The following is a 21,049-nucleotide window of genomic DNA, read 5'->3' as shown; positions in this document are numbered from 1 at the left end:
TCCGTCACTGGCCACCACTGATCTCAGGTTGGCCTCCATCCTAACAATGGCTGCAACAATTCTAGACTTCACATTCCTATCACATTGTCCGAAGGAAACAGCATCTTTACTGCAACATCCCTAACAAAAGTCTTGAGGTTCACTATAATAAGACTGCCTTGGTAACATCTTATCCTTGAACCAATACTGACTGCAGGGGAATGCAATGCTGCATTGACCTTGCTCACATGCTCCTCTGCTTGGGTAAAGGGATGGAGTTGGTTTCCTCAGGTTGAGAAGCAACCCCAGAGAGAAAATTAAAGTCTTCTGTGAAAAAGACAAGTTGAGAAATGGACACTGGGAATATAATCAACAAATGAAGACTCTAAGAGTGCTACTCAAAGTATCAGTGCCTGAGTTGTTTCTTATCAATTAAGGACAATGTAACAAAAGTTGTGCCATAATGTAAATCTCTATATCACTAGATTAAACACAGGTTAGCTGATATTTATTTCATAAGACTCAGTGGAATTGACATCATGTGCCTCCTAACAAAATGCACTGAGGAAAAAAAAGCACATCATCACTTTTGGGGCTTTCCTACCAAAATGCACACATCACCTAAATCTCATCATGAGAAAACATCAGGCAAATCCAAATTGAAGGGCATTCTACAAAATAACTGGCCCATGCTCTTCAAAGATGTCAATGTTATAAAAGGCAAAAAATAAAAAAATAAAAAAATAAACAAACAAAAAAACCCTGAGTATTCTAGATCTAGAAAGACAAAAGAAACAAGACAACTGAAAGCAACATGTGATCTAGGACTTCCTTTTGCCATCAAGGACTGGTAAATTTGCAAAAGTTGCCTAATGTCTATAGATAAGATGGTAGTATTTTGTGAATGTTAATTTCCCGATTCTAACCATGTTATGGTTACATAAGAGAATATCTTTGTCTTTAGAAAATAAATGCTAATGTATTTAAGGGTAAAGACACAATTTTTAAAGCTTCTTCTCAAATGACTCTCACACACACACACAAAAGGGAGGTGGTGAAGACAGAGAGAGAGATGTGTGTGCATATGTTTGTGTATGTGGAGAGAAAGAATGATAAAGCAGATGTCGCAAAATGTTAAATGTGAGAAATTTTGTTTAAAGACATATACAAATTTGTGGCACTATTCTTATAAATTGTCTGTAAGCCTGAAAGTATGTTTATTTAAAATTAAAGGAAAACAAAATTTTAGAATTCATAAATAGCAGCAATAATAAGGATGCTTCTATTTAAATATTCACTCAACTTGCTTAAAATGAATATGTAATTTTTTAGCGACTGCCTCAAGGTCTTATTTTTATTTTTGGAGTGTATAATTCATTATACATGTATGCATGTGTGAGAATATCAACTATTTGAAATAAAAATGTTCTTTTTTTTAAATAGGAAGCCAGAAAAACAGATATATAGACACAGCCTTAGAGTGTGAAAAGTGAAATTTTTATACTGGTTTCATAAAATCTGATATTTAAAAAAAAATTTGGTGAATTTTTAAAAATTAAATTTTTTTTAATCCTGCCTATACTTCCGGCAAACCTCCTGAAAGCTTTTTAAAGATAATGTTGATACCTTTAAAATATCAAATCCAAAAGAAAAATATTGAATGCAAATTTATTAGGGTCCAGGGCCCTGCAGATGTCCAGAAGTCTTACCCAGAGAAATCTCCAGAAAGGCCCCATCTAATCTTTGGTACATCACTGCAGAGATGCCCGTGGGCACTTGACTTCTGTGCCAGGCTTAAAGGCAATGAAATCTTGGCAAACCTGGGGTCCTCCCACCTTAGGTGCCCTGGGAGTCATTCTTTTGCAATCCTGCCATCCTCCCACAACAAGGCACCACCACTGAATGGGGCTTAAGTTCCCCATACTTGCAGACTTACCTCCAGCTTTCTCCCTGTCTCACTGTGTGAGCCTCTCTTCCCCCTCCCCTACAGCATTCTCCCCTCCAGGTGTACCTGCCTGCAGAAAACAAAAGCCAGCAAAATCTTAGGCCAAGTGATTTCTATTTCCAGACCTATCACTAACTTTCCCTGAGGAAGGTGGTCTCTATCTACCTGCAGGCTTGAAATGGGGAAAGTAGAGTATAAGGAAAAAAAAACTCAATACATTTTCATTTCATATTCATGAGCCAAGACCCTTTTTTTGTTGAGGAGAAGAAGAACATTTGTTCAGTAATTTTCCTGATATGCAGTTTAGCCATTTTTAACTTGCCCTGGAATAGAACAGTGCCAGCTACTGTTTCAAAAGGACAGACCGAACACTGTTGATACTGCGACCATGTCCCTTGGCCTCTGCAGAGGCTACCTTGGTGGACTGTTCCCCTAATGGCTTTTTAGCACAAGCACTGGCATCTCTCTGCCTGAGGCCTTTCTCTGGCTACAGAAGCAAGCTTAGCTGGAATGCCAGCCTGCCAGAAGAAATTAACTCCCTCAGGAGCAACTCTTAGTCAGTGAAGGATCACACTGTCCCATTAGGGGCAATTACGAAGTATGTCCTCTATGCTGTCCAATACGGTAGCTACTAACAAATGTGCTTATTGAGCCCTCAAACTGTAGCTGGTCCAAAGAGATAGGCACTTTAAATGTAAAATATACTGGACTTCTAAGATGTAGCATGAAAAAAAGGTAAACTACATCATTAATGTTTTTATTGATTACATGCTGAAATTATAATATTTTGGACATATTTTTCTAAATAAAATATAACATCAAAATTAATTTTACCTTTTTTTTTTCACTTTACTTCCTAGAAAATTTTAAATTACATATGTGGCTTATACTACATTTCTGTTGGACAACACTATATACAGTTTATTAAAGGTTCTTTTGCAGAAATGCGCTACAATTGCCCACACTAACAGCCTAACCATTTTGATCTGATATCTCCCCCACGTTCTGTACTGAAAACATTAATTTAGGAACTGTGACACACTATAAAGAGGTGGGGGTTTTTTTTGGATGGAGTCTTGCATGGATGAAATCAGACTGAAATCTGTGCCTGTTGTAGGGATGGCAGAAAATTTGTATTTGGGGAAAGACAGCTCCTTGGTAAAATAATGTATTTTTAAGGCCCTTTAGGTTAAGCAAAGCAAAGGAGAAAATGGAAATGGAATGCATGAGACAATGAGAAAGGAAAGTGCTCTATTTTCCTTGAGGCTATGTGTTATCCCTGCAGAGATTATGATGACGTTGGCTGGTTTTTTGCTTTTCCTTGAGAAAGCTAGAGACAGAGCAAGTGGGGGACCTTCACTCCTGAGAGGGGAAAGCAGGAGTGAAGGGACATCCATCTGGGGAAAATGAGTCAAGCTCTGGGCCACAGAGACAAAGCAGGGGAAAGGAAGGAGGAGGCCTACTAAGAAGGCTTTTTGGAAGGCATGACTAGTGAACTCTAGGAGAAATGGCACCCAATGCTTCATCTTAGGTTTCTTTTCCTGAATTGTATTATCATCTCTTGAATGCTTTAGTAAGGTTTTATAAAATGCCAAAGCTGTGCTTTGGGCAATTAAGGGCTAGGAGCCATGTCTGTCCTTGGGGCATTACTACTCTGATAAGAAAACTAGATGAAGTATGTATGAGATAGTGATAAGCAGAAAAGCCTGAAGCAGTGATTTTGTGGGGGAAAGTGAGCAACACTCTTCCAGGTAATAATAATAATACATTCATGTTTTTTGAGCCAGACACCTTTGAACTACTAGGTTTCAAGCATTTTCATAGATAATCTCACTTTGTTCTCACAATAACCATGTAAGTAATATTATTATTCCTGCTTTATAGATAGGAAAACTGAGGTACAAAGGTACAAAGTAACTTGATCAGGATCAAACAGCTAGAAAGTCAGGTACAAAGGCAGAGTCAAGGTACAAATTCTGGCAGTCAGTGTTGCCTTAGGGCCTAACCACTGTGCTATTCTATCTCTTGGGACAGGTTTGTGAAACAAGGACCTGTGGATTTTCAGAAATCAGGAGGGAAACCTTATAAGAGAACCGTATGGCAAATCAGGCCTTTCACAGAAGCTCTCAAGTAGATGGGGGGAAAAAAACATTTTTCACAAAAATTCTCAACAAGACAGAAAATTTGAAAGGAGAGAACAAGTTCCTAAACTTGACATACTTCATTGTATCTCTTACTGTGATCTGTGCTTAATAATTCCCCGTTACTGATCAAACGCACAAACGTGAGAAATGTCCTTTATTTCCCTTTATACCTAAATGTCCCAATATATTAAACATTGACTTTTAAGCTGTCCAAACAGTTAGCATTTTTTCCTAGCACAGCTTTGAGTGTCTGACAGAGTATCTGTAGTACTCTAATACAGTGTTAACTAATTTGCTAACTGGAGATACATGATTTTAAAAATACTACCAAGTGATATTAAATTTTAACTCAATATAAACCTCAACTTCAGGCAGTAAAATCCCCATTATTGCTTCTTCAGGATACTTTCATTCTACTTAATCCAAGGATTATCAAACACATACTGCAGGACTGAATGATACCGTAGAGACCGTCCCTCTTCATAATTATAGTCTGGCCATTTTCCTTCACTGAATTGCTTATTCAAATGTGTACAATTTTTACCAAATTGCTTATTCAAAAGAATTAGGGAAAAAAAGACCTTCCTTCCTGGGACCTGCTCTTTCCCTATGATTTTTCCCATATATTCGTTCTCCATCCCAAGCTTTCTGTTTCTGTAAGAATCTAGGCATTTGTAAACCACACCAGGAAGACCAGAAGGCCTGTAGCATCCCATTCTGCCATAGCTTACTGCTCAGGAATGAGCCAAGAAAATCAACTGCTTGCATGGGAGAAAGGAAAAGGAAATCCCTAGGAGAAAAAATGGTCAGCATTTCAAAATTATTATTCTGCGTAAGGCACCATGTTTAGCATCTTACATACATCATCTTACTTTATCCTTTAATAATCCTAACGTTGTTTATAGTGTTGTTTAATGTTACAAATGCTATTATTTATCCTCATTTTGGAGTGAAGGAAACTGAGATGTGGTAGTTTGGGCTATCCAGCTAGGGTGATAAAGCAGCCTCTGAGATGACCTCTGGAATTCACACCCTTGGGTCATCCCCTTCCCCTGAGCATGGGATGATCCTAGTGACTTGATTCTAACCAAAGGAAGATGGTCAAAATAATGAGATGTCACTTTTGAGATTAAGCTGTGCCTTCTCTCACCCGTTCTCACTTGGTTGCGCTATTGGAAGCCAGCCACCATATTGTGACCTTCCTAGGGAGAGATCCACCTCATTGGCAGGGAACTGATGACTCCAGTCAACAGCCAGTGGGAAGCTGAGGTCTGCCAACAACCACGAGTGAGCCTGGAAGGGATTCTCTCCCCCAGTTGGGCCTTGAGATGACGGAAGCCCTGGGCAACACCTTGATTGCAGTCTTGTGAGAGACCAAGCCAGAGGACCCCGCTAAGATGCACCTGAATCCTGTCTTGCAGAAAATGTGAGATAATAAATGTCATTTTATGCACTAAGCCTTAAAGTAATTTATTATGTGACAATAAGTAACTAAGACAGCTGATAAATTTAAACTCAGGTGATCTGGCTCTGGACATCGTGTTTTAGCCAGCATGCTCTTCTGCTCCCTAGGAATTGGGATTGGTTCTCTCAGCTTCTGTCACAGAGGCCACCATGTGCAGCCAGTCCCAGGTGTTCCCTCCTATCTCCCAAAGGCCCGAGTAGTGCCGAGATTCCAGCACAGAGCACACACCGTAATCCGCTCCTTCTCATGTACTAAAGAAAGATTCCTGTCCTTTTGCTTGCACTACAAAGTCATTGGTCATGCCCGTTGGATTCTTGTATCCACCCTCATCACCATTTCATTTATTTCTCTCCAATTCCCTACTTTCTCTTTTTTCACTGTTCTTTTGCTTCTTTTTGTTCTTCTTGATTCTTAGACCTTATTTTCCTCTTCATTTCTACTTTCTCCTGTAAACTGTTTTCCTTGCTTCTATTTTCACTTACAGAAAAAGGCACTATTTGCCTCCAGGAAACTTTAATGCTTGTCTGAAAAGAACAGCTTTCTGGAAAGATCAACAGAAAGAAAAACACAGGTGGAGAGAGGGCTTGGGGGGGTGCAAGAGAACCCTCTTTAGTGGGTTTTTTGTTTTTGTTGCCACCCGCCTCCCATATCAAAACATCCCTTAGGGCAGTTAAAAGCTGCTGGCCACCCCAATTAAAGTGTTTTCAAAGAAACCATCAGAAATAGTTCCAAGAGCACTTTTGACTTATTACATGTGGGTTACATAAGCACTGGAAGCTTGTTAAAACATTCAAAATATGATATGAATTGAGTCACACAACAGTGGGTCAAAACTTTAGCTTTTCAGTGTGACTAACATGCTCATCTGTGAGTTAGGCACCCTGGACAAAAATAGATCTTAAAGAAAATCAATTAAAGGATAGGACCGGTGATGGGTAGTAAGGAGGGCACGTATTGCATGGTGCACTGGGTGTTATACGCAACTAATGAATCATCGAACTTTACATCAGAAACCGGGGATGTACTGTATGGTGACTAACATAATATAATAAAAAAACATTAAAAAAAAAGAATATCTTTTGTTCCTTCCCGGAACCTATATTCCTAACTTTAAAAATATGGCTATAATTCCTTTGTATTTGGATTGACTATGCTTTTTTTTTTCTTTATTTGATTTAAATGAATCTTATCTTCCTCAAGAGCCCTACCCACCAGGCTGTGTGTAAAGAAAAAACAAAACAAAACAAAAACAAAACACCCAAGCTGTTAAGCCACTCCTCTAAACCCAAATGAAGAGCAGATTTAAACAACCCATTTCATATTTCTCATGATAACTCAAGCGGCATGCTGGGTAGGACAGTTCTGCTTAGAGCTTGGCAGGCATTTAGCACCCTCTCCCTCTCATCACCTCCTTCTACAAAATGACAGTAGCTGCCTTTCCTGGCATGCTGACAACCTTAACCATCCTTACACATTTCCAAACCACCCCCTTGTGGGTCAGTACTGCCCTCCCTCTAAAAAATAACAAATCTAAGTAACGCTCAGGTATTTGGGTAAAACATGTAGTGCATGAGATCCATCTCTCCCCCACCTCCCCTCCAAGATGGCATCTGGGCTTTACACAAAAAGGAATTAGCCAGGATCCTTAAATCAGTGCAGTGTTCCCAGGTCCTCTGGTCTCCAAGGCAACGGTCATTACTCAGCTGGCTAGCCTCCACAGCTAAAGTCAACAGCTAGTGTCATTCCTGAGCTGGTCTCCATGTATAGACAACCCTTGTTGATACACGATTAAAGGAGAATTATTCTCAAATGTAACACTTCAAGCATAACCTTGTTGCACAATTGATTTGTCCCGTTACACCCTCGTACAAAGAAGGAAATATTCTTATTGATCCTACGTAAAAAAATCACACTGCTGTGAACGTAGACTTAGTAAAAATATTCGTTTCTCAATTCTTAGAAGTCAGTGAGCATCAGATCCCTAAGGCAGAGTCTATTGAAGATTTGAAATAGCTTAAAAGAAAGAAAGAGCTCTCTCTCTTCTATGTCTATGAGAAATACAACATTAAAATAACACCAAACATATTCTGAGTAATTTCCACATTAAAATTTGCCTCATTAATTTATTAAGTCCACTGTAATTAATATTTATTTTAGGGGTGCTTCAGTGGCTCGGATGGGTAAGTGTGTGCCTTCGGCTCAGGTCACCATCTCAGGGTTCTGAGATGGAGCCCTGTCGGACTCCCTGCTCAGCAGGAAGTCTGCTTCCCTGTCTCCCTCTGTCTCTCTCCCCGCTTGTGCGTGCACGCTCTCTGTCTCTTTCAAATAAATAAAATCTTCAAAAAAACCCACTTATTTTACTCTGCTTTGGATCAAGCAATTAGCTATGATAAAGTGTGTCTGCTTTTGGACAGAAAAGAGTCTTGCTAATCCTGACTTGGTCTACGGGTACAGACTGAAAGTTTCCTAAGCAATGTTACCTTAGAAGATTGTACCTAAGTCTCTGTTCTTTGAAATATCAATAGTTCAGAGTACCTAGTGCAGTCTTTTTCTACAGGGCCCCAAGACTGTTTTTTTTCTTGAAAACACAATCACTAGTTTGTTGCCTAAATTAGAATCTCAGGCAAGCTTCAGAGGGAAGGAGAAACCTGTTTAATGATGAGATTGAATTGCTGTGGACAACTGATTACAGTACCAATAAAATCAGAATGAAGGACAGTAAAATTTTCTATTATCTATTTCATAAGGGTTTAATCAATGTTTCCGACGAACTAAGAACCTATTGTGGACAGTAAGGGCAGTGACAAATTTCCAAGGCCTTCCCCTAAAATCTACAATCTGTAATTTTTATATGCATTTATCCTAGAGAAGGCTGAGATCTCTTCAGGTCTGACAATTCTTCCCATGTAATTATTACAATAGTAATACAGAACATACCAAACAAGCCTAATAATTTCTAGCATCTCTCCAGTGCTAGTACCTATTATACAAGACATAGAAATGCAGCATTTAGACATTCACATCCCTCTTCAAGAAAGGACTTGTGGCCTCCAGCTATTAACTCTTTCAGGTTGGCTTCTGCTTTTGAGCTCAGGTCAGGGTCCTCTTGTGGTAGCCCCAGCTAATGACCAAGCAAGATGTCTCACAAGGGCCTAGACTTTTACCCAATGCAAGACTCTTCTAATAGGCCATCTTCACGCTGGACCTCTCTGTTGAGCTTTCAGAGACTTTGTCAGAACTGCATCATGGTACTGTTGACTCTTTCTGCTCAATCCTACTTTCTGCCTTTTTCTTTCTCAGGTGTTACTCCCATATAAACCATTTATATGCTATATGCCTGTCTTCATCTCAGAGTCCACTTCTCAGAAGGCCCAAATGACACAGTGGTACCAGGAATGACTAAAAAAAGCAAGTGTAAGTTGGGATTTTGAGACTGTATCCCTAACTTCTTGACTGGCAAAGATGAACCCATCCCAGGTGGTATATCCGGCACAATTAGTCTTTGGCACAATATGGTAGTGCAACTGCTAAGTATAACACTAGATAGGAAGAGTTTGTTGATTTGGGGGTACTCTCTTAGAATACAGGATCGAACACTCTGGGAAGGATTCAAGGGCATGGAGCAAATTCACCAGCAGGGTGACTACCAGAGACCTGGAGAAAGCAATGACTTGTGCTGAGTAAAAATGAAATACCCGAATTGTCATAGCTGACCCCGGAGAAAGGAAATAAAAAGCTCAGGAAAGTGGATATACTGGAGTGAATACAACAGGCCAGAAAACCTACCAGAAAAGTATTTTCCACAGGAGGACTTGGAGAACATATCATTCCACAAGGTTAACAGGAATGTGCTAGTTACAGGGGCATTCACATCATGAGGATGTCCAGCACTGGTTCCTCTTTACAGGTAAGAACTAACTATAGAAAAGGCAGTCATGCCATGCATGAAAAACCTAAAGCTAACATCATCCTCAATGGTGAAAAACTGGAAGCTTTTCCCCTAAGATCAGGAACAAGACAAGGATGTCCACTCTCATCACATTTATTCACCATAGCACTGAAGTCCTAGCCACAGCAATCAGACAACAAAAAGAAATAAAAGACATTAGAATTGGTAAGGAAGAAGTAAAATTTTCCATATTTGCAGATGACATGAAACTATATATGAAAAACCCTAAAATCTCCACCAAAAAACTACTAAAACTGATAAATTCAATAAGGTTGTGGGATAAAAATGAATATACAGAAATCCATTGTATTTCTCTACACTAATAATGAGGTCCCAAAAGTGGAAATAAGAGAACAATCCCATTTACAGTTACACCAAAAATAATGAAATACCTTGGAATAAACTGAACCAAGGAGGTGAAAGGTCTATACTCTGAAAGCTGTAGGACATTGATGAAAGAAATGGAAAACAACACAAATGGAAAGGTATTCCATGTTCATGAACTGGAAGAACAAATATTGTTAAAATGTCTATACTACCTAACAATGTAATCCCTATCAAAATACCAACAACATTTTTCACAGAACTAGAATAAATAACCCTAAAATTTGTATGGAACCACAAAAGATCCCAAATAGCCAAAGCAATCTTAAAAAAAAAAAGAATAAAATCAAAGGTATCACAATTCTAAATTTCAAGATGTACTACAAAGCTGTAGTAATCAAAACAGTACAATACTCTCACAAAAATACATACAGAGTAATAGAACAGAATAGAGATCCCAGAAATAAACTTTCAATCATATGGTCAGTTAGTCTTAGACAAAGAAGGCAAGACTATGCAATGGGAAAAAGACAGTCTCTTCAACAAATGGTATTGGGAAAACTGGACAGCTACATGCAAAAGAATGAAACTGGAGCATGTTCTTACACCATACATTAAAGTAAACTCAAAATGGATTAAGGTTCTAAATGTGAGACATGAAACTATAAAAATCCTAGAAGACAGCACAGGCAGTAATGTCTCTGACATCAGTCATAGCAATATTTTCCTAGATAGGTCTCCTCAGGCAACAGAAACAAAAGCAAAAATAAACTACTGGGATTACATCAAAATAAAAAGTTCCTGTACAGCAAAGGAAACAACCAACAAATCTAAAAGACAGCCTACCAAATGGGAGAAGATATTTGCAAATGAAATATCCAATAAAGGGTTAGTATCCAAAATATATAAAGAATTTATATAACTCAATACCAAAAAAACAAATAATCTAATTAAAAATGGGCAGAAGACATGAATAGAAATTTCTCCAAAGAAGACATACACATGGCCAACAGACGCATGAAAAGATAACCAACATCACTCATCATCAGGGAAATACAAATTAAAATCACATGAGATATCATTTTGTACCTGTCAGAATGGCTAAAATCAAAAACACAAGAAACCACAGGTGCTGGTGAGGATGTGGAGAAAAAGGAACCCTCTTGAACTGTTGGTGGGAATGCAAACTGGTGCAGCCACTATGGAAAACAATATGAAGGTTCCTGAAAAAATTAAAAATAGAATTACCATATGACCAGTAATTCCACTACTAGGTATTTACAAAAACACTAGTTCAAAAAAATATATATACCTCTATGTTTACTGTAGCATTACTTACAAAAGTCAAATTATGGAAGCAGCCCAAGTGTTCACTGATAGATGAATGCATAAAGATGAATGGTATATGTGTATACACACACACAATGAAATATTATCCATCCATAGAAAGAATGAAATCTTGACATTTTCAGCAACATAGATGGAGCTATAACGCTAAGTGAAAGTAAGTCAGAGAAAAACAAATACCATACAATTTCGCTCATATGTGGAATTTAAGAAACAAAAATGAGTTCTAAGATGGTGGAGGAGCAGGAGACCTAAACTTCGTCTGGTCCCAGGAAATCAGCGGGAGAGCTACCAAACCATTCTGAATACCTATGAACGCAACTGGAGAACGAAGAAAAGAGCAGCAGAAACTCTATGAACAGAAAAGCGACCACTTTCTGCAAGGAGGAGAAAAGATGGTGGAGGAGTAAGGGACCCCATTTTCAGCTGGTCCCCTGAGTCGAGCTGGATATCTACCAGACCATCCTGAACACCCACCGAATCAGCCTGAGATGCAGGAAGATACATCTGGATCTCTACAAACGAACATCTCCAGTGCTGAATATTGAGGTGTGAAGTGGGGAGCCGTGAATCCGTGCACAGATATCAGAAGATAAATAGAAGGGGGAGGGAGCCAACGTGCTTGGGCGCCAGGAAGCAGTAGCCACTTGCACTGGGGAGTGGGCTGGACTCGTGGACCGGCACCCGCGAGAGAGCAGACTGAGACCGTGAGCCTGGGAACGCGTGCGACCAGTCTGAAAACCCGAGCTCCGGGGAGCACACTCGAACTAGACTGAAACCAGGAGCTCAGGAGTATGCACGTGTCCAAACTGAAAACCAGAGCTCTGGAGCGCACAAACTAAACTGAAACCGAGAGCCAGGGGCGCACACATGACCAGACTGAAAACCAGCGCTCCGTAGCGCTCATTGGAACTGGACTGATACCGGGAGCTCAGGAGCGCACGTCCAACCTGACTGAAAACCGGAGCTCCGGAGCACTCACTGGAACCGGATTCATACCGGGAGCTCGGGAGCGTGCGCGTGACCAGACTGAAAACCGGTGCTCTGGAGCATGCGCGAACCACACTGAAACAGGGAGCTCGGGAGCGTGCGTGGGGGTGGCTGGCAGTGTTAGAAACTCAAAGGACAGAGACATGCTGGCCCTGGAAGTGAGGGCTGGGATGCCAGCTGTGGGGTGCACAACCTGGGAAGCTGCAGGGTTTGTGGAAGCACCAACAGAAACATAGTTAAAGTGGCCAGGGGAACTCAGTGGAAAGCGGACTGCGATCTCTCTGTTCTGAGACAGAGGCTAGGATTCGGCCACTGCTGCTCTGACTCTCAGAAGAGTCACAGAAAACTGCCAGAGAAAGCCGCCAGAGAACAAAAGCCCAGAAATACCAGCTCACATTGTGCCCATCCCCATCCCCCCTCGCAGGGGACAGGGCGACACTACCCAAACAGGGTTGCCTGAATATCAGCGTGGCAGGCCCCTCCCCCAGAAGGCAGGCTGAAAAATCAAGAAGCCCACATCCCTAAGGTCCCTATAAAACAAGTACACACTGCATGGGTCCTGGTCAATAATTTGGGGTCTGGGCATCCCCGCAACCTCTCCTCATCAGAATTACGAGGAGAAATCCCCCCCGGCAAAGAAAACGTAATGAGTCTGTGGCCTCTGCCACAGAACTAACGGATATGGATATAACCAAATTATCAGAAATGGAGTTCAGAGTAACAATGGTCAAGCTGATGTGTAGACTTGAAAAAAATATCAGCGAGAATATAGAATTTCTAAGGGTGGAAATGAGAGCGAATCTGGCAGAAATTAAAAATGCTATGAATCAAATGCGGTCAAAACTAGATGCTCTGACGGCCAGGGTAAATGAGGCAGAAGAACAAATTAGTGAATTGGAGGATGGGATGGTAGAAGAGAAAGTTAAAACAGAAACTTGGCTCAAAAAAATCCAATCTCAAGAATGTAGATTACGGGAGATTACTGACTCAATGAAACGTTCCAATATCAGAATCAGTGGCATACCCGAGGGGGTGGAGAAAGAGAGAGGTCTAGAAGAGAGATTTGAACAAATTGTAGCTGAGAACTTCCCTGATCTGGCAAAGGGAACAAGCATTCGTGTCCAAGAGGCAGAGAGGACCCCACCCAAGGTCAATGAGAACAGACCTACACGACGTCACGTCATAGTGCATTTTGCAAATATTAGATCCAAGGATACAGTATTGAAAGCAGCCAGGGGGAAGAAAATCCTTACGTACACAGGGAAAAAAATCAGAATAACGTCAGACCTGTCTACAGAGACCTGGCAGGCTAGGAAGGGTTGGCAGGGTATTTTCGAAGCTCTATCTGAGAAGGACATGCAGCCAAGGATCCTTTATCCAGCAAGGCTATCATTCAGAATTGATGGAGAGATAAGGACCTTCCAGGATCGGCAGAAACTGAAGGAATTCGTAACCACCAAACCAGCCCTACATGAGATATTAAAGGGGGTTCTATAAAAGTAAAAAGGTCCCAAGAGTGATACAGAAGAGAAATTTGCAATCTATAGGAATAAAGACTTCACAGGCAACATGACATCATTAAAATCATATCCCTCAATAATCAATCGCAATGTGAATGGCCTAAATGGTCCCATAAAACGCCACAGGGTTGCAGATTGGATAAAAAGACATGACCCATCCATTTGCTGTCTACAAGACACTCATTTTGAACCTAAAGATACATCCAGACTGAAAGTGAAGGGATGGAAAACCATGTTTCATGCCAATGGACCTCAAATGAAAGCTGGGGTAGCAATTCTCATACCAGACAGATTAGATTTTAAACTAAAGACTGTTGTTAGAGATACAGAAGGACACTATATTATTCTTAAAGGATGTATCCAACAAGTGGATATGACCATTATAAATATTTATGCCCCCAACAGGGGAGAAGCTAGAAACACAAGCCAACTCTTAACCAGAATAAAGAGACATATAGATAATAATACATTAATAGTAGGGGACCTCAACACTCCACTCTCAGCAACAGACAGATCACCTAAGCAGAAAATCAACAAAGAAACAAGAGCTTTGAATGATATACTGGAACAGATGGACCCCATAGATTTATATATATAGAACACAACACCCCAGAACAACAGAATACTCATTCTTTTCTAATGCACATGGAACTTTTGTCCATAATAGACCATATACTGGGTCACAAAACAGGTCTCAACCAATACCAAAAGACTGAGATTATTCCTTGCATATTCGCAGACCACAATGCTTTGAAACTGGAACTCAATCACAAGGAAAAATTTGGAAGAAACTCAAACACTTGGAAACTAAGAACCATCCTGCTCAAGAATGATTGGGTAAACCAGGAAATTAAAAATCAGTTTAAACAATTTTTGGAGACCAATGAAAATGAAAACACATCAGTCTAAAAACTATGGGACACTGCAAAGGCAGTCCTAAGGGGAAAATACATAGCCATCCAAGCCTTACTCAAAAGAATAGAAAGATCTAAAATGCAGTTTTTATATTCTCACCTCAAGAAGCTGGGGCTGGAAGAGAAGAACAGGCCTAATCCACGCATGAGAAGGCAGCTGATCAAGATTAGAGCAGAGATCAATGAATTAGAAACCAGGAGCACAGTAGAGCAGATCAACAGAACTAGAAGCTGGTTCTTTGAAAGAATAAATAAGATCAATAAGCCACTGGCCAGACTTATTCAAAAGAATAGAGAAAGGGCCCAAATTAATAAAATTACGAATGAAAGGGGAGAGATTGCAACCAACACCAATGAAATAGGAAGGATCATTAGAAACTTTTATCAACAGCTTTATGCCAATAAATTAAACACCCTGGAAGAAATGGATGCCTTCCTGGAAACCTATAAACTACCAAGACTGAAACAGGAAGAAATTGATTATTTAAACAGACCGATTAATTATGAAGAGATTGAAGCAGTGATCAAAAACCTCCCAAAAAACAAGAGTCCAGGGCGTGATGGATTCCCCAGGGAATTTTACCAAACATTCAAAGAAGAAATAATACCTATTCTCCTGAAGCTGTTTCAAAAAATAGAAACAGAAGGAAAATTATCAAACTCATTCTATGAGGCCAGTATTACTTTGATCCCCAAACCAGGCAAAGACCCCATCAAAAAGGAGAATTACAGACCGATTTTCCTGATGAATATGGACGCCAAAATTCTCAATAAGATCCTAGCTGATAGGATCCAACAGTACATTAAAAGGATTATCCATCAAGACCAAGTGGGATTCACCCCTGGGATGCAAGGGTGGTTCAACATTCACAAATCAATCAGTGTGATAGATCATATCAACAAGAAAAGAGTCAAGAACCATATGAGTCTCTCAACTGATGCAGAAAAAGTATCTGACAAAATACAGCATCCTTTCCTGATTAAAACCCTTCAGAGTGTAGGGATAGAGGGTACATTCCTCAATTTCACAAAAAACCATCCACGAAAAGCCTACAGCAAATATCATTCTCAACAGGAAAAAGCTGAAAGCCTTTCCCTTAAGATCAGGAACACGACAAGGATGCCCACTCTCGCCATTATTACTCAACATCGTACTAGAAGTCCTTGCAACAGCAATCAGACAACAAAAACGGATAAAAGGTATCCAAACTGGCAAAGAAGAAGTCAAACTGTCTCTCTTTGCAGATGACATGATACTCTATATACAAAACCCAAAAGAATCCACCCCCAAACTACTAGAACTTATAGAGCAATTCAGTAATGTGGCGGGAAACAAAATCAATAATCAGAAATCAGTTGCACTTCTGTACATGAACAATGAGACTGAAGAAAGAGAAATTAGGGAATCCATTCCATTTACAATAGCACCAAAAATCATACGTTATCTTGGAATTAACTTAACCAGAGATGCAAAGAATCTATATTCTAGAAACTACAAATCACTCTTGAAAGACATTGATGAAGACACAAAAAGATGGAAAAATATTCCATGCTCATGGATTGGAAGAATAAACATAGTTAAAATGTCTATGCTACCCAGAGCAATCTACACTTTCAATGCCATCCCAATCAAAATACTGATGACTTTTTTCAAAGAACTGGGACAAACGGCCCTTAAATTTGTGTGGAACCAGAAAAGGCCCCAAATTGCCAAGGAATTGTTGAAAAGGAAAAACAAAGCTGGGGGCATCACGCTGCCGGATTTCAAGCTGTACTACAAAGCTGTGATCACAAAGACAGCATGGTACTGGCACAAAAACAGACACATAGACCAATGGAACAGAATAGAGAACCCAGAAATGGACCCTCGGCTCTTTGGGCAACTAATCTTTGACAAAGCAGGAAAAAACATCCAGTGGAAAAAAAGACAGTCTATTCAATAAATGGTGCTGGGAAAACTGGACACCTATATGCAAAAGAATGAAACTTGACCACTCTGTCACACCATACACAAAGATAAACTCCAAAATGGATGAAAGACAGGAATCCATCAAAATCATAGAGGAGAACATAGGCTGCAACATCTTTGACTTTGGCCACAGCAACTTTTTTCATGACACATCTGCAAAGGCAAGAGAAACAAAAGATAAAATGAACTTGTGGGACTTCATCAAGATAAAAAGCTTCTGCACAACCAAGGAAACAGTCAAAAAAACTAAGAAGCATCCCATGAATGGGAGAAGATAGTTGCAAATGACACTACAGATAAAAGACTAGTATCCAAGATCTACAAAGAACTTCTCAAACTCAATACACGTGAAACAAATAATCAAATCAATAAATGGGCAGAAGATATGAACAGACACTTTTCCAATGAAGACATACAAATGGCTAACAGACACATGAAAAAATGTTCAAAATCATTAGCCATCAGGGAAATTCAAATCAAAACCACCCTGAGATACCACCTTATGCCAGTTAGGATGCCAAAAACTGACAAGGCAGGAACCAACAAATGTTGGAGAGGATATGGAGAAAAGGGATCTGTCTTACCCTGTTGGTGGGAATGCAAGTTGGTACAGCCTCTTTGGAAAACAGTGTGGAGGTCCCTTAAAATGTTAAAAATTGAGCTACCCTATGACCCAGCCATTGCACTACTGGGTATTTACCCCAAAGATACAGACATAGTGAAGAGAAGAGCCATATGCACCCCAGTGTTCATAGCAGCATTGTCCTCAATAGCTAAATTGTGGAAGGAGCCGAGATGCCCTTCAACAGATGACTGGATTAAGAAGATGTGGTCCATACATACAATGGAATATTACTCAGCCATCAGAAAAAAACGATTACACAACATTTGCAGCAACATGGACGGGACTGGAGGAGATTATGCTAAGTGAAATAAGTCAAGCAGAGAAAGACAATTATCGTATGGTTTCACTCATTTATGGAACATAAGAAATAGCAGGGAGATCGGTAGGAGAAGAAAGGGAAGAATGAAGGGGGGGGGGGTAAACAGAAGATGGAATGAACCATGAGAGACTGTGGACTCTGGAAAACAAACTGAGGGCTTCAGAAGGGAGGGGGGAGGATTGGGATAGGCCGGTGATGGGTATTAAGGAGGGCACATATTGCATGAAGCACTGGGTGTTATATGCAAATAATGAATCATGGAACATTGTATCAAAAACTGGGGATGTACTGTATGGTGACTAATATAACAAAATAAAAATTATAAAAAAAAGAAAGAAACAAAAATGAATGAACAAAGAAAAAAATAAACAAACCAAATAAGACTCTTAACTTATTGATGGTTTACCAGAAGAAAGGTTGGTGGGGAGATAGGTGAAGGGGATTAAGAGTACACTTATCATGATGAGCACTGAGTAATGTACAGAATTTATGAATCACTATATTGTACTCCTGAAGCTAATATAACATTATATGTCAACTATACTAGGATGAAAATTTAAAAATTAAAAAAAAAAAGAGGAGGTTGCCATGGAACTTGGTTCATTAGTAGTAGTGAGAATGATAGGGCCCTGAAGCGATAGAAGCTGAGGCACTTAACCCTCAGAAGCTAGGGAGTCTCAATTATGATAGTACCAGTTGTTGGAGTAGCAGTCAAGATGGAATCATAAAGATGGAATAAAAATTATAAAGATACAACATGGTATCACTAGGGGCAAAATATATGGGTTGCCAATGAAAGTACTACTTAATATACATAATTTAAAGAAAGAATGAATGAGCAGGAGGCTGAGGGTGGTCACCCAAATAAAAAGTCACAATCTCTTGCCAGTTCCTGGTCCTGGACCAGTTTTCAAATCATTGACTGAAGATTTTGCTGGCTCTCAGGAAGAAGCACCTTACAACACCATGTCAAGTAGTTATCACAATGATTCCCTGGACCTTCCTCAAAGGGACCCAATTGCACTTATTTGAATTACTGTGTCTTGGGGCAAGCGGAGTACCCCATAGTTTGAGGACTATTAAACACATGGTCAGAGTCAACATTAATACCTGAAGAACTGAAGCAACATCATGGCTCCACTACTGGAATGGAATCATATGCAGGCCAGGTAATAAATCGGTGTTATGGCCGAAGTCTGGCTCACAATGGGTCCACTGGGTTCACAAATCAACTCAGTGCTCATTTACCCAATCCCAAGTATATAATTGGAATGTATATACTTCACAGTTGGGAGTCATTTCCATTCATTTTTCTTGGACTGTGGAATAAGAACTATTACAGGGAGGAAGTCCAAGTAGACATCTTTGAAACTGCCTCTCCTGGCCAAGAGATTGTATCTAAAACAATATCACAATGCCAGAGGATGGTGGAGATTAGCAATACCCTTAAGGATATTAAGGATGCCCGAATGGTAGTTCCCATCACACCTTCATTTAATTTGACACTCTGGCCTGTAGAAACCATATAAATTAGCAGAATGATTGTAGAACAACATTCAACAAAGTAGCAGCCCCAACTGCAGTTGCCATACCAAGCAAAGTATCACTGTGAAAGCAGGATAATATGGCCTCATGTATACAGCCACTGATTTGGAGAATGGATTCTTTTCTATCCCAATCAATAAATACAATTAGAAATATTAATATACAAATGAAATAAACAGGCAACAATATGCATTGACACTTTAGCCCCAGGGCTGTGTTAACTCTCCTTTCTCTCTCATAATATAGTCCAAGGAGATGTGGATCACCTGAAAATCCTATAGGGTATCCTAATGATCCATTATATCAATGACATCATGCTGATTAAACAAGCTGAGCAAGAGGTGGCTAGCATGCTGGAGGTTTGTGCTCCAGAAAGTAGGAAATTAACCTTATGAAGAATCAGGGATCCCTCATTAAAGGGTTTAGATGCCCAGTGTTCTGAGGAGTGCTAGAACATCCCCTTCTAAGTAGAAGATAAATTGCTGCCTCTTGCATCCCCTACAAGAAAGAAGAAAGAACAGTGCCTAAGAGGATGCTTTGAGTTCTGTAAGCAACATACTCCACACCTAGGAATATTTTTCAGGTCTTCATGCCAGGTGACATAAAAAGCTGCCAGCTTTAGGGCCTGGCCAAAGAGCTCTACAGAAGGTCTGAGTGGTGGTGCAAGCAGCCTTGACACTTGTGTTGTAGAATCTGGCATATTCTAGAGTGTCAAGAGTTGTCACTTTTAGAAAAAGATGCAGTATGGAGTTTAGGGAAATCTTAGTAGGAGAATCACAGTTCAGGCACCCAGAGTTTTGAAGCAAGGTTGCACACCTTTTAAAAATTAGGTCTTGGCATGCTATTGGGGAAAAAAGGGGGGAATGTTTGACCATGGGACACTAAATGACACAAAATGAAATATGTCTTGTTGAACCCATCGAGTTATAAATTCTGGAGGGCCCAATCAAAATTCATCATAAGATGAAAGTATTGTATTTGGGATGAAGCACAAAGACGAGAAGACACAAACAATCCACGTGAATAGAGAGTCCAGACCTTGAGGTCACCCTTCAGTTGCATCAATACCCCTCTCTTAGCTTGCACTGATGGCCGTATGGGGGGGGGGGTGTCTTGAACAAGCTGAAGAAAGACAACAATGACTGAGCTTAGTTTACAGATGAATTGGCTAAGTATGTGGATGAAACCTGAAACTGGACATCAGCTACAGTACAGCTTCACGCTCGAATAGCCCTGAAGACAGGAGAGGGACTGTCTTCCTAGTGGGTAGAGCTTCAGGGGGTGCACCTGGTCATCCACTTTGTATGGAAAGGAAAAGTGGCCTGATGTCAGAATATAAACAGACTAACTGGAAATGGCAAAAAGTTTGGCTGGCTGGTCAGAGGTCTGAAAAGAAAGAGATTTTAAAAACCGCACACAAGGAAATCTTTAAAGGTTAGAGTTATGTGGATATGCATATTGTTGTGGTTAAAAAGTATGAAGATCTTTTGAACACTCATCAACGTGCACAAGAAAGCATTCGTTATAGAAGAAACACTGAACAGCCAAGTAAACAAAATTACTCAGCTAGTCAATGTTAGCCTGTTTTTGTTCCTGGCCACTCCAGTGCTGGCACAATGGACGCTCGAGTGAAATGGTCATGGTGACAAAAATGAAGCGTATGTATGGGGTCCATGAGCATGAAGCCCATTTACCATAGCTGACCTACCTACTGCCTCATGTGCAAGTTCAACCTGCCAACAAAAGAGAAATGTTTGGAGAAACCAGTCCTGGTGTTTAGAAGGTTGGGGAACATAAAGATACAGTTGCTTTAGGAAAAGACGGTTTCCAAAACAGTAACAAGTAGTTGAACTTTTAGATTTTGTTACTATGGAAAAGTAAAGAGTAAGAAAACTATTTCACTGATTACCTCTGATCTCTGCACAGTCGGCTATTTCCAAGTTGGCCAGCCAATCTCCTTATCCTCAGGATGTCTTGCCAGCTGGTAACTTAAACTCAAACAGAGGCATCACCC

The sequence above is a fragment of the Ursus americanus genome, chromosome 1, assembly GCF_024610735.1.
Source record: "Ursus americanus isolate L20-20 chromosome 1, mUrsAme1.1.p, whole genome shotgun sequence".
In the NCBI taxonomy this organism is placed as follows: Eukaryota; Metazoa; Chordata; class Mammalia; order Carnivora; family Ursidae; genus Ursus; species Ursus americanus.
Note: the sequence above shows the minus strand (reverse complement) of the source record.